Here is a 15,523-nt window from a genome sequence, read left to right as displayed (position 1 = left end):
GCACTGGGATTAAAGGCATGCGCCACCACACCAGGACCCAGCACTTGCATTAAACATGCAAGACTACAAAAACTTTGGCAAAGTCTAAGTGTAAACACTGACAAGAGAGCTTTTACAATTAAGTCTTCTAATACGGCCTTTACAGTGTGGAAATTGTGCTAGATCCACCAAAAGAGGGCTCCAGCTCCTCAAACATTTTAGTTCGTCACCCCGGCACAAATTCCTTTGCATCTGGATTCAGACTGCTTTGACCATGAGACCTGCCAGAGGGCGCCACCACTGTAACAAGGCCAGTAAATCTGTCTTGAATTCCGTCCATAGCTTGTGGGAGATCTCCAGCTGGAATAAACCACTCGTTCCTCTTCCTCCTTCAGCATTTCTTGGAAACAGCATTCAATAAATTCTTCTTCCCACAACTCTTCATTTGTTTGTTGAATTCCTCTTCATTTTCCATCCGCATGTCCGCTGTAAATGGATTGGCATCTACAAGAGAATGACTATTAATAATCACATCTTTGGGTTGGGGAGATGGCTTAGCAGTTAAGCGCTTGCCTGTGAAGCCTAAGGACCCCGGTTCAAGGCTCAATTCCCCAGGACCCACGTTAGCCAGATGCACAAGGGGGCGCATGCGTCTGGAGTTCGTTTGCAGTGGCTGGAGGCCCTGGCGCGCCCATTCTCTCTCTCTCTGCCTCTTTCTCTCTCTCTCTCACTCTCAAATAAATAAATAAAAATGAGCAAAAAAAAATATTAAAAAATCACAACTTTATTGATGACGTTTGGGCTAGTACTGCTGTGACTTGGATCTTCCATGGTTGACTTTAGGTGTCATTTTAAAGTTCAGTTTGAGTCCTCGAGGAGCAAGATGCATAGCCTTTAGCCATTACAGTGAATGGCCATTCCCCTATCCCTCCGTGCAGTGTAGCAGGAGGCAGCCAAGGACTTCTGGAAGAAGAAATTTTAAGTTCAAGAATTGACAAGTGGGGTTGGGGAGATGGTTCAGTGTTTCAAAACACTTGCTTGAAAAGCCTGCAGATCTGGGTCCAGTTCCCCAGAATCCACATAAAGCCAGGTACACAAAGGGGTATATGCATCTGGAATTTGTCTGCAGTGGCAAGAGGCCCTGGTGCCCCCCTACTCACTCACTCTCTCTCTCTGTCTACCATAAATAAAATAAAATAAAATAAAGTTAATTAGAAAAAACTCTCTGGGCTGGAGAATGGCTTAGCAGTTAAAGTGCTTGCCTACAAAGCCTAAGGACCCAGGTTCAATTCTCCAGTACTCACATAGGCCAGATGCACAAGGTGCCACATTTATTTGCAGTGCCTGGAGGTCCTGGTGTACCCATTCTCTCTCTAGCTGTCTCTCTCTCTCAAAACAAAACAAGAAGAAGAAAAAGAAAAGAATAGACAAGTGGGATTGCATAAGCATAGCAAAAGAAATCAAATAGTCAACAGGGTGAAGAATCCAGCTACATGATGAGAGTACATCTTTGCTAAATATTTATGAAACAGAGGATTAAGATGTAGAATATATAAGGAACCCCAGAGCAAGGGGTTCTTTACAAGGGCTGGAGTCATGGCTCATTGGACCAAGAGTTTGTTGAGCGTGTGTGAGTACTTGAGCTGGGCTCTCCGGAACCTGTGCAAACGTCAGACACGGGGGATGGCGTTGGTGAGCCCAGTGTACCAGAGACAAGAAGAGAGGTAGGCGCAGAAGACTTTCCCAGAAGATTTGGGGGCTGCTAGCCTGGGAAACACAACAGTGAACAAAAAGACTTTACCTCAAATAGAAGGAGGACCCGTCCTTTACTTCTATAGTAGAATGACATCTAAACTCCTTGCCAAAGTCCTTCCGACCCTACTAAGATCTCTTCTGTTTACTTCTCTGAACTACCCTCATAGCAAGTCCTCTCACTCAATGTGGCCCAGGTCTGGAGTTTCTGTGTGTGTGTGTGTGTGTGTGTGTGTGTGTACATTCGCATGTATGTGGGCACCCAAGTGCATGGGTGTGTATGAAGGCCAGAGGTTGAGTGCTGAGTCTTCCTCCACCGCCCTCCGCTTTGTTTTACTGAGGCAGAGTTTCTCACTTGAACCCAGAGCTCGGCTGTTTGGTTAGCCGTCCTGGGGACCCTCTGTCTCTGCCTCCTTAGTGCGGCGATTACAGGTGGACCACCACACCCACCTGGCATTTATGTGGGTTCTAGGGCTCTGAACTCAGGGGCCCTCACACTCCCGTGGCAAGCGCCTGACCCCCAGCCATCTCCCCAGCATCTTTTGCTCGCTCCACCCTGAGGACGGGCGGTTTGCCAGTCAGCTCCTTCACCTGGAGCGATTTGATGTTCCAGCCTTTCCTGACCACCTCATTCAAAGTAGGTTGTGCCTCCCGTAAAGAAGGCCATTAGTTGTTTATTTTATGTACTTGTTATCATAAATTGGCACTGATTTTGTTCATTTGGCTGCTTGTTTCTTTCCTGTCTTGGACTAACCAGTGGACAGCAGGTAGGATGATGGTAGGGATTTGGCTCCTCTGAGGCAGCACTGTCCTCCCAGCTGTCCCGATGTCACCTAGCACACAGCAGAGTCCTTCTATCACCTTCGATTATATGGAGCTGTCGGCACATGGCTACCTTCGGTCTACAAAAATGACCATTTCCTATCGCTCACGAGCTTCTCAAACACTTGGTGAATGAGAGGATGAACTAAAATTTTGAGTTGCTACCACCAGGAGGCAGCAGGCAGTTACATTTATTTATGTGTAGTTAGTGTTTGGGGCTTGAATTCACTTGGTCTCTTTATAGCCTAAATTTTCTCCTGAAATACTGTTGTAATTTTCCAAACATGAATTTTCAAAGGTTTATTTATTTATTTTTATTTATATTTACTTATTAAAGTCAGAGAGAGAGAGAGTATGGGCATGCCAGGGCTTCAAGCCACTGCAAACGAACTTGAGACGCGCGCCCCCTTGTGCATCTGGCTAACGTAGGTCCTGGGGAATCGAACCTGAGTCATTTGGCTTTGCAGGCAAGCGCCTTAACCGTGAAGCTATCCTTCCAACCCCAAACACGAATTTTCAATCATTAAGCTATCCTTTTTTATTAAAATAAATAGCATGAGTTACTTGATGGCAAAATTTATAGATGGCACCTCTTTAAGAACATTTACTAAAAACGTTATTTTATTTCATTATCTTTAATATTTTATTTATTTATTTATCTGAGATAGAGCCATGAGACACACAGAGAGAGAGGGGGGGGGAAGGAGAGAGAGAGAGAATAGGTGAACCAGAGCGTTTAGCCACTGCAAACAAACTCTAGACATGTGCGCCACCTTGTGCATCTGGCTTATGTAGGTTCCAGGGAATTGAACCCTGGTACTTTGGCTGTGCAGGTAAGCACGTTAACTGCTAAGCCATCTCTCCAGCTTCTATTTATTTTATTTTTATTTGAACACTTTCTGCTCAATGCAATTTGCCATTTTGAAGCATAATTTGATGGGCTTGACAACAGAAATCATCAAGATGTCACCGCAATGACAGAATATCCCCTCACAGTGCAGAGCTTTCTTCTCCCAAGTCATTACTTTCTGGCTACCTCCTAACCCCTGGCAACTACTGATGTTCTTACTGTCATGTAGTTTTGTTTCTTCTAGAATTTCCTTTTCAGCGTTTCACCTGAGAGCATACATGTCAGATTTCTTTTACTCAGCACAATGCTTTTGAGATTAATCAACATCGCCAGGTAGTACTTTATTCCCAGATAATTTTTAATGCTCCGTGGATTTTGGTGGTAAGCATCTATCTCATAGACCTTCTTGAGTGTCTCAGAAGACAGATGGTTTCTTTTGAAGTAAGTTTGATAGTAGCAGAAGGTGATATTGCAAGTTGACTCATTGCCAGCTTTGTTGGCAGGACCAGCTGATGGAGGTGCTGGCTGCATCACTTGCTCACCAGGGGAGCCTGAGGAAGCAGCTTGGCCTCACTCGCCCTGTATTCTCAGCTGCAGCTAGGTGATCACTATTTGCCTCAGGGTTGTTCGAGGAGCACATTGGTTAGTAATGGGAGATGGTTATGGCAGTGGTCAGCACAGAGCAAATGCCTAATCAATACACCTCACAGGGATGTGGGCACTACATAGCCTACCTCTCTAACATGCCAGCTCTTTGCATTTTCTCCTGAACCACTTGCTCAACTCACAGTCATTATCCCTAAATGTCAAAGCTTTGAAAAGAACAAAGAAGACTTGGACTAAGGCTCCCTTTTACTTCTGAGAGTTAAATCTTATGTGATCCTCAATCTAAATAGGATTCCCTTTATGGCCACTTTTCTTGTTTGTTTGTTTGTTTGTTTGAGGTAGGGTCTCACTCTAGCCCTGGCTGACCTGGAGTTCACCATGTGGTCTCAGAGTAGCCTCGAACTCACAGCGATCCTCCTACCTCTGCCTCCTGAGTGCTAGGATTCAAGGCGTGCGCCACCGTGCCCGGCTCATGGCCACTTTTAATATATTTCCCCTTCTTGAGTTTGAATTTGTTTTTCCTAATCTTATTGCTTGGGAGGAAATGAATTTAATGGCTCCTAGAATAGGCTTTGGGGTATCAAGGTTAAATTCCTTTAAGCATAATCACAGATTGAGCACAGAATGAATTGGTTTCATCATAGTGTATGGCAACCAAATACAAGAGTTGGGAAAGCAAGATGTTTCAAATCAGGATACAATTAGCCTAACATTGGGTGGCTTTTCTTTCTACTTCCTCCTCAAGGACTCCTCTGGTGGAAGATTGATGGCATTCTAGATAATTCCTGTCTCTTGTTTCCATAGTGCTGTGTCTGTGTTCTCTACCTCATTTACCACTGTTCTTTCACTTCCAAACTTTTATCTCTGAGAGCCCTAAACTTGTCTTATCACCTTCCCCTCATACCTGTTCCCCGAGGAATCTCTTCTGATCACTCGGATGAGAAGCAACCTTTTTTTTTTTCTGAGGTAGGGTTTCACTCTAGGCCAGGCTGACCTGGAGTTCACTATATAGTCTCAGAGTGGCCTCAAGCTCACGGTTATCCTCCTACCTCTCTCTCCTAAGTGCTGTGATTAAAGGTGTGTGGCAAAACACCCAGCTGAGAAGCAATTTTTAACATTGTCTATATATTTTCTTCATATGTAGACTGCATTTCTGTGTCCTACCTACACACACACACACACAAAAAAAAAAAATTCAGACAATGTTTTATTCCTACACATGAAATCTTGTGCAATAAGTTTTTCCACAGGAAAAAAAAAAAAAAAAGTTATCTGAAAGAAAAAAAGATTGTGGGCTGGAGAGATGGCTTAGCGGTTAAGCGCTCGCCTGTGAAGCCTATGGACCTCGGTTCGAGGCTCAGTTCCCCAGGTCCCACGTTAGCCAGATTCACAAGGGGGCGCACGCGTCTGGAGTTCGTTTGCAGAGGCTGGAAGCCCTGGCACGCCCATTCTCTCTCTCTCCCTCTATCTGTCTTTCTTTCTGTGTCTGTTGCTCTCAAATAAATAAATAAATAAATAAATACTAGAAAAAAAAAGATTGTGTGTAGTAGAGCGAGGCTCTTGAATGTAATAATCATGGTAAACGATCTAAATATAAGAAAACAAAAACAACACACTTTTTACCCAAGAAAATTTAGTTTCAAATGAAAGTTTAAGCACAATCATCTAATCAAATTTATCCTAGAGCTTAGAGGTATAGAAAATTCAAGGCTGAAAAGCAGTTTAACATTGGTTCTAAAATTTAAAATTAAAGTTTTGAAATAAATGCTTTTTAAGCTCTGAGGAAAGTGAACCAGAATTTCTAAGAATGAATGGCAAAGATAAATTCTCTACTATGTAGAGGGTGGAGCTATAAAAGGGAGAAAAGAGAATGAACGGAAAAATCAGTCTTTCACATCACACCAAGTACATACGCTTTCTGAAAAACATAATGTAATAGTAACTGACATGCCTCTTCATACACACACACACACACACACACACACACACAAGGCAGGGTCTTGCTGTAGCCCAGGCTGACCTAGAATTCACTAGGTAGTCTCAGGGTGGCTTTGAACTCATGGTGATCCTCCTGCCTCTGCCTTCTGAGTACTGGGATTAATGGTATGCACTACCATGCCCAGCATCCTACATACTTTTTTCTTTTTCTTTTTCTTTTTTTTTTTTTTTTTGAGGTAGGTCTCGCTCTATCCCTGGCTGACTTGGAATTCACTAGGGAGTCTCAGGGTGGCCTCAAACTCACAGCGATCCTCCTATCTCTGCCTTCACATATACTTTGTTTTTAAACTTTTTATTGACAGCTTCCATAAGTATAAACAATATACCATGATCATAATATCCTTCTTCCCTTCCCCCTCCTAAATCCTTCTCCATGGAATCCCTTCTTCTTTCCAAGTGATCATTGTATCTTGATGTTATCATTTGTTTTCCTTCTATTATGCAGCTCGTGTGCAGGTAGCACCAGCCACTGTGAGCTTATGAAGAGCAAGGCCACTGCACGACAGTGCTGGGCTGGGGAGATGGCTCAGTGACTCCAGGTACTTGCTGGGAAGATAGCATTGTAAGCACTCCTCCCTTTCCTTTGTTCTTACATTCTTTCTGTCACCTCTTCCTCAATGGTCCCCGAGGCATTGAGGGTGTGATAGAGATGTCTCATTTAGTGCTGAACACCCCAGTCACTTCTCAGAACTTTGGTGAGTTTTGAGTCTCCCCAGTCATCACCACCATCTGAAAAGAGAAGCTTCTCTAACCAAAAGTGAGAGTAGAATCAATATATGGCCATAAATATAACTATTTAGAGGGCATTTTGGTGGGCATAGTAAATCCATTTAGTCAGACAACAGTAGTAGTTGTCCCCCACCCTACCTAGGGCATACGATCTCCTAAGCCATAGGATTCAGTACCAGGCAGTAATTCCCTCCTGTGGAGCAAGCCTCAAGTTCAATCAATGAGCAGTTGGTTTTCTCCATAACAGACATGCCACCATTATACCACTTGGTACATTTGGACTGTCTGTCCAGTTGTAAAGCTTGCAGGGCCCTCTCTGGTTAGCACTGTTCATGACTTTTAACCCCAACAAGCTCCATAGATATTTACATATACTTTAGTGCATTTCATATAGATTTTGAAAGTAATAAAAGAGCTATATCCACTTCCTAATATCTAAAAATAAGCCTGATGTCATTTTATGATTTTATCTTGCTCTGGTCTTATAACTTCCAAAAATAGATATATTTATGAATGAAGGATCTATGGGAAAATGTCACACTTTTCTTAATCTAACTAATAATATTTCTGCATAATAGATCAATTTTTTTATTCTTCTACTAAATCACATGGTAAATCTGGCCAGTTATGCTGCTTAGAATGTGGTGCTAATAAATCACATGATAGAATAATGCATTTAGTATTTTTTTTTTTTTATTTTGAGGTAAGTTTTTACTCTAGCCCAGGCTGACCTGAAATTCACTATGTAGTCTCAGACTGGCCTTGAACTCATGGTGAGCCTCCTACCTCTGCCTCCCAAGTGTTGGGATTAAAGGCGTGCACCACTACACCCGGCTTGCTGTTAGTATTTTTATGCTAGGAAAAGATGCGTTTGGTATATTAAAGAATTGGGAAGCTATTTAAGATAAGCATTTGTGGGCTGGAGAGATGGCTTAGCAGTTAAGGTGTTTGCCTGAAAAGCCAAAAGAACCTGGTTTGATTCTCCAGGAACCACATAAGCCAGATGCACAAGGGGTGCATGCATTGGGAGTTCATTTGCAGTGGCTGGAGGCCCTAGTGCACCCATTCTCTCTCTCTCCCTCCCTCTTCCTCTCTCTCAAGTAAATAAATAAAAGTTATAAAAAGATAAGCATTTGTGTATGTGAAGATTAATTAATTTACATTAAATGCTTAATTATTACAAAAAAAAAAACAGATTTAGGCTGAGCATAGTTGTGCACACTTTTAATCCCAGCACTTGGGAGGCTGAGGCAGGAGGACAACCATGAGCCTGAAGCTACATGGTGAATTCCAGGCCAGCATAGACTAGAGTGAGGCCCTATCTCAAAAACAAAACAAAACAAAATCCCCAAATTTAACTAAGGTCATTTCACAATTAATGTGTTTTAGCTATGGGCAGATTTTTTTTTTTCCCTAAGAAACAAAGTCCCTGTCAACATGAACCACATGTCAACATGTAACCACAGTAACAGTAGCTACTGACTGGATCAAGCCAAAGGAACAGCATCTTTGGCTTTACAGATGTGGTGACTTTGAGCTACATTTAAGTGCTTGTCATAATACTTTCCATTGGCACAATGGTTTCTTTTTGTTCGTAAGTCTCATGAATCCTTTCCACTTCCTTTGTGAATGATAAATCTGTACTAAAGCAAACTTGGAAACTAGAGAGAAAGCTGCAGACATTAAAACTTATGAAGAAGGAAATCAATAGCAATGGATTTAGGATATAGAACCTAGGACGGTCTTGAACTCCCTATCTTCCTATTCCAGCCTCCTGAGTGCTTGGATAACAGGCAAAACCCACCATGCCAGAAAGAGAGAGAGAGGGGGGGGGGAGAGAGAGGGAGCGCCAGGGCCTACAGCCACTGCAAACAAACTCCAGATGCATGCGCCCCCTTTCCTTTTTCATCTGGCTAATGTGGGTCCTGGGGAATCGAACCTGGGTCCTTTGGCTTTGCAGGCAAATGAATTAACCACTAACCCAACCCTCCAGCCCTTCGGTCAACTCTTTCCAAAAGAGTTTGCATTTCTATTATAGTCTTTCTGGCTTAGGATCACCTTAGGCATTATCTCCATTGTTTTAGTGTAAAGCACTTGGACTGTCTTCCTTAAGATTGCTAATGTGTTTGACAATAGCAGTTTTAGTAACCTAAAACCAGTCTCCATGCTAGTTAAGTTTTAGACTTGCTTCAACTTAAAATCTTAACTCTCTCAGTCCCTTATCTTTAGCCAAGCACATCAGTCCATTACAAACTTAACCTTGATCAAATTCTCTGGGACTGGACAGCAGAAGGCAACCAGCCCTTATGCCAGTTCCAACAAAGTCTTCTTCAGTCTTTCCTTCCTCTTTGAAAGTTAATAAGCCAAGCTTATTAACTTATTAATCCAATTTTCTCTGCTCTTAGCATTCTCAAACTCTCATCAGGAGAGTCCATAAAACTTGGCTTACCACTCCAGAAAGCATCTTCAGTAGCAAGTACCAAGTCCAAGTCCATTCCTCCAAAAAAAAAAAAAAAAAAAATTCAGAAGGCCAAAATCCACATGGTCAGATTTATCTCATCCACACCCCACATTTTGGTACCAATTCTATACTGAGATGCACTTCCAAACCAGGAACAGTTATGGAGGAAGGGAATTTGTTGAAGTTAGAGGGGGAAGTTCCATAATGGTAGAAGGAGCTGGCCTGCTTTCACAGGTCCAAGCAGAGAGAAAAAAGGCCATAGACCACACCAATACTGTAAACAAGCACACTTTAGGAACTCCAGGGGGAACTCAAGCACTTTGCATATCTTTAGACAGTAATTCCAAATCCATCAACATGCCTTAGGGCTGGACCCTAGGGCCTATCCAGTGATACCTCCTCTAGCCTGGTGGCTACAGATCTAAATTACAAACTTTAATTAAATCCTGAATATACTGGGGCCATTCAAACTACCGCATAATGTTACTTTTCTTGAAAATTTCTCTCCCTCCCTCTCTCTCTCTCTCTCTCTCTCTCTCTCGTTTTTTTTTTTTTTTTCTACAAGATAGGGTCTTGTTCTAGCACAGGCTGACCTGGAATTCAGTACATAGTCTCAGGCTGGCCTCAAATTCACAACAATCCTCCTACCTCTGGGTGCTGGGATGAAAGGCATGTGCCACCATGCTGGACAAGATTTTCTTTTATAACAATTTTTTTTTCTCCTCTTCTCTGCTTTACATCCTCCCTGTCTCCATTTCTACTTATCATACTCTTCTCTTCCCTCCCCTCCTCTTCCCCTCTGCTTTCCCACAAGTGAGCTAATTACTTGTGAAATGGTTTCATATCTATATCCTATTTGGACCATGAGCCCCATGAGGGCAGGATTAACTTTAGTTCCAGCAGTGGTTGCAGTCTTATAAACTGAAGTGTCCAGAAAAAAGAAATCATATCTGTGCTAAACATTCTACAAGGCTGAATGACTGATTAGAACTCTGTGATTGTAGAAAGTTAAAATATTACAGATTTTCTAGCCCCCTTATTTGTCTCTAATCATCCACCCTGTGTCTGAGGGTTTTTGTTTTTGTTTTCGTTTTTGTTCATTTGTTTTTCAAGGTAGGGTTTCATTCTAGCCCAGGCTGACCTGAAATCACTATGTAGTCTCAGGGTGGCCTTGAACTCATGGTGATGCTCCTACCTCTACCTCCCGAGTGCTATGAACTAACATTCTTTTGATGATGAGGTAAAACTATTTAAATATGGGCTGGAGAGATAGCTTAGCAGTTAAGGCACTAAGAATCCAGGATTAATTCCCCAGGACCCATATAAAGCAGATGTACAAGGTGGAATATGTGTCTGGAGTTAATTTGCATTGGCTAGAAGCCTTGGCATGCCCATTTTCTCTATCTGCCTCTTTGTCCCTCTCTTTCTCTCCTCCAATAAATAAATAAAATTTTTTCATATTTTTATTTATTTATTTATTGGAGAGTGAGAGAGAGAAAGACAGAGATAGAGAGAGAAAAAGATAATTGGCATGCCAGGGCCTCAAGCTGCTGCAAACAAACTCCAGGTGCATGTGCCACCCTGTGCATCTGGCTTACATGGGTCCTGAAGAATTGAACTGTGATCCTTTGGCTTTGCAGGAAAGTGCCTTAACTGCTAAGCCATCTCTCCAGTCCAAATAAAATATTTTTTGAAAACACAACAAAAATAAAATAAAAAAGGGGCTGGAGAGATGGCTTAGCAGTTAAGTGCTTGCCTGTGAAGCCTAAGGACCCCGGTTCGAGGCTCGGTTCCCCAGGTCCCACGTTAGCCAGATGCACAAGGGGGCGCACGCGTCTGGAGTTCGTTTGCAGAGGCTGGAAGCCCTGGCGCGCCCATTCTCTCTCTCTCCCTCTATCTGTCTTTCTCTCTGTGTCTGTCGCTCTCAAATAAATTTTAAAAAATTGAAATAAAATAAAAAATAAAATAAAACGGTACTAATTTTTAAAAACTAAATATGTTCTTATATAATTGAAAAGCTAAAAATATCATCAAATAGACAAAAAAAAAAAAAAAAAAACAACCTATAGCAGAGTTTTCTCTGATTTTCCATAAGCTACCTGCCTGTGGTTCCCAACAATGTAGTTGGTAAATAGCTTATGATTTTCTTTGCCCTATAATGAATAAAATCTCATGCAACTGCTTCCATGGTGGAACATGTCATTTGGGGCCTGCTGAATTCATGTTTCCAGACCATGACCACTCATATTAAACTCAAGAATAAATTATTTCTCATTCCCTTTGTAGAGCTGTGTTTTGCATCAAAAGTTTTGCCACTCAATGCGGGACCCAGAGGATAATCCATTTTCACTGGAGATGCCTTCAGGATTAGTTCCAGGTATCAGCATGGGCCCCTTTGTGCCCCACCATCTATGATGCTGCGTGCTCAGCCGGAGGTCGATGAGTTCCTTGTGGGCTTCTGATCTTCCCTTTGGTTTGGTCAATGCATTGCCTATGGCTTTATTCTGAGCTGCTTGTTAGATTTCCTCTTGTTTGCAGAGCATTTGGTCAGAGCATTTGTTGGCAACATTTGGCCTTTTTCTCCTCTTACATAGGATCCATTTTTGTTTTGTTTAAGTAAAAATTCAAAGAAGGAGAACACATTTGGAACAAAACTGCTGTTTGGTATGTCAGCTGGCTTTATGTTTGATGATTATAGTAATTTAGCTAGAAATCCAAGGCAATAGAACTAAAGATGATAAATGGGTAGACTGATTTAATTGAAATTATAAAACCTTAAGAAATGATAAAATTGATAACTTATAGAACATGAATTGACAACTATCAAAAATTTTAAAAAAGATATTAAAGGACAAGAAATTAATTAAAACATTAGAAAGTATATCAAACTAAACATAAATTCTAAGGAATCTGCTTTTCTCAACTCTATACTCAGATCTATTCTTCTCTACTTTTGTGTCTTCTACGAAACCAGCAACCAAGTACCCTTCAACTTACCCTTTTTTCTTACCCTATCCTTCTGCTCTGTCTTTCTCTCTCTCTTTTGTTTCATTTTGTTTTTCAAGGTAGGGTCTCACTCTAGCCCAGGCTGACCTGGAATTCACTATGTAGTTTCAGGATGGCTTCAAAGTCATGGCGATCCTCCTACGTCTGCCTCCTGAGTGCTGGCCACCATGCTTGGATCTTTTTTTCTTCTTTAAGGTAGATTGTTGCTCTAGCCCAGGCTGACCTGAAATTCACTATGTAGTCTTAGGGTGGTCACAAATTCATGGCCATCCTCCTACCTCTGCCTTTCAAGTGCTGGGCTACTCTCTAAGGACCCCAGTTCGAGGCTCGATTCCCCAGGACACATGTTAGCCAGATGCACAAGGGAGTGCACGCGTCTGGAGTTCATTTGCAGTGGCTGGAAGCCCTGGGTGCCCATTTCTTTCTCTCTCTGCCTCTTTCTCTCTCTATCACTATCAAATAAATAAATAAATAAAACAAAAAAGTTTTAAAAATATTTTTTTTAAAAAAAGGGGCTGAAAACATTGACAATAGCATTTCTTACGTCATACTGATGCAGGATTTTGGGCTCAGGGAAGGATTAAGTTCTGTGAACATAAAGGAGATCCAAGGCCCATGGGATCCAACTTTTGGGTCCTTATCCAATTAACAAAGACTTAAATAAACAGACTCCAAGAAGGGAAATTATATGGCTTATTTTAGATAGAATTAAGAATCAGAGGGAAGGCTAGCTGAAAGACTCAACTCAGAAGGGAATTCTCGCCCTTGCATGGCTGGAAACAGGAAGAGGAGAATGAGAGAATGGACATCACATAGAGAAATCTCCAGGGAAGATGGTTCTGGGGATGGCAGGCAAACACACACACACACACACACACACACACACACACACACACACACACACTCGGAAAGCAAAACATGAGAGTACAAGTGGCAAGATCCCTCTCACATAATAGGTCAGAAAGAGATTCCACATGTGGTAGCAAAGCAAGCCGGAAAATACCCAGGCACAGGTGTTCAGACAGAACCCAAGGACAAAGGGGGCCCAGGTGAAGGAGAAGAGAGAGATTACAAGTGTGGTTAGGCATTTCTACATGCATCAATCATCTAGTTAGGATGAGCCTTGTCATCAGATTCAGGTATTTAAAGGAGAAACATGCTTGGTAGTAGACCCAAAAGAGCAACCCAGGAGGGGCCAGCCCACCCAGGTTGCTGAGCTGAGGAAGAAGCAGAAAGCTGCTGCTGAGGAGTGTCGCTTGCAGCCTTCTTGGATGACACTGGATTAGATGGAGGTTCTGGTCTTTCCAGGGCAAGCAAGGTGGCATCCATGTTTTGTTTTGTTTTTCTTTTGTGGGAGGGACAGACTTGTTTCCCTGGTTAACTCTATAAAAACTGCTTGCTTTCTTGGGCTGAAGATTGCCCAGTGGTTAAGGTACTTGCCTGCCAAGCCTAATGACCTGGGTTTGATGCCCCAGCACCCAGGTAAAGCCCGATGCACAAAGTGGTGCGTGCGTCTGGAGTTCACTTGCAGTGGCTAGGGGCCCTGGCGTGCAATTCTCTCTCATGCTCGCCCTCTTTATCTCGTATCTCTCTGCTTGCAAATAAATAAATAAAATATTTTTTTTCCAAAAGCTATCTTGTTCCTGTTCCTCCTTCAATCCCAGCACTCTCTAAGGTTTCTAAGAATTTCAGGTCACCCTATATGACGGTTAATCTTCACTGTCAACTTGATGAGATTTACAAGAACTACAGAAACAGTCGGGCGTGGTGGCGCACGCCTTTAATCCCAGCACTCGGGAGGCAGAGGTAGGAGGATCGCCGTGAGTTCAAGGCCACCCTGAGACTACATAGTGAATTCCAGGTCAGCCTGGACCAGAGTGAGACCCTACCTTGAAAAACCAAAAAAAAAAAAAAAAAAAGAAAAAAAAGAACTATAGAAACAGATCTGTGGTGTCCATAAGGATGTTTCCAGAAAGGTCCAACTGTGCAGGGAAGAGCTACCCTGAATACTGGCAATACCATGCCATGGGCGAGGGTTCTAGGCTGAATGCAGAGGAGAGAGCCAGCTGAGCACCAGCGTACATCTCACTCTGCTCCCGGACTTTAGACCCGGTGAGCAGCTGTTTTACACTCCTGCCACTGTGTCCTTCCCTTTATCATGGAGCCATCAAATATGAGCCCAAATAAACCTTTCCTCCCTTGAGTCACTTGTTGTCAGGTATTTGGTCACAGCAACAAGGAAAGGAACTAATACACTCTATTAAACTACAAATCAGTTTTCTGACATTAATTAACTAGAAATTCATTTGTACAGATGCCACACTCTCTGCTGATTTTCTCTTAAAACAGAGAAAACTTTAGCCTATGTCTACATAATAAACTTTACTTTTGTAATTCAGTGAGCCCCTTCTGATATCTCAAAAACAGACATGTAAATTTTACACTTTGATTACTTTAAGTCAGTGCACCCTGATTTAAGGGAGTTTTGTTTTGTGTGTTCATGGTGACTGCTCACATCATGTCACTGTTTATGCATCATCTTTCCACTGGTCTAACTGTTAATCTGTGTCTGTAATGTGCTATTCAAGATTATATCAAGCTCATCCTAGCTTACGTACAAACATACAGAATTTTAAAATCACTTTGCTTTGGTTTTGTCCCCAATAATAGCTTGAGTAAGGACCCTTTCATCTTTGTGGTTGTGAAAGTACCAGGCAGGCCCTGTTCATGTGGTTAAAATACCGTTACCTGTAGCTTTGACAGCCACAGCTGTAAAATGCTACATTTCTGCGGTCTGAAGTTTTAATATCTTTTTATCCCACCCCTCTTGTGTGGCTGACTGCGTACATGTACTGTCATCATTGTTTTGTTTTATGACTAGGTTTTAGATATGTTACATGGCATGAGGTCCCCAGGACACTGTAGGCCATCACCAAAACACAGGATAGCATCACCTGGATGCTCATCAACTGGTAAATGGATGATGGAGATGTGGTACATATACACAGTGGAATTCTACTCAGTGGTAAGAAAAAAATGAAATAATCACATTTGCAAGGCAATGGGTGGGGTTGGAGAAAATCATCCTAAGCAAGGTCACTCAGACACAGGAAGACAAATGCCACATGTTCTTTCTCATCTGTGGTTCCTAACTGGGGCCGATAGGAGATGAGTGCAAATGGCAGTTGGCACCAAATGATGGGCATAAAACTAGAATGAGACCAGGACAGAGAAGACCAGGGAGAAAGGACAGGAGTTACTTGACAGGCTAGGGAGGGACAGATTACTGGGGGTGGGGGTGGGAAGGGCTTGGAGGGGTA

The 15,523-nt window shown here is 42.4% G+C and overlaps 1 pseudogene; it reads right to left on the bottom strand.

Annotated features, from left to right (window-relative positions):
* Window positions 1-205: 205 nt before the first annotated feature.
* LOC101606253 lies at window positions 206-810 on the bottom strand (annotated as a pseudogene).
* Window positions 811-15,523: the final 14,713 nt, after the last annotated feature.

Source organism: Jaculus jaculus, chromosome 1, assembly GCF_020740685.1.
Source record: "Jaculus jaculus isolate mJacJac1 chromosome 1, mJacJac1.mat.Y.cur, whole genome shotgun sequence".
NCBI lineage: Eukaryota > Metazoa > Chordata > Mammalia > Rodentia > Dipodidae > Jaculus > Jaculus jaculus.
Note: the sequence above shows the minus strand (reverse complement) of the source record. Positions and strands in the feature narration are given on the sequence as shown.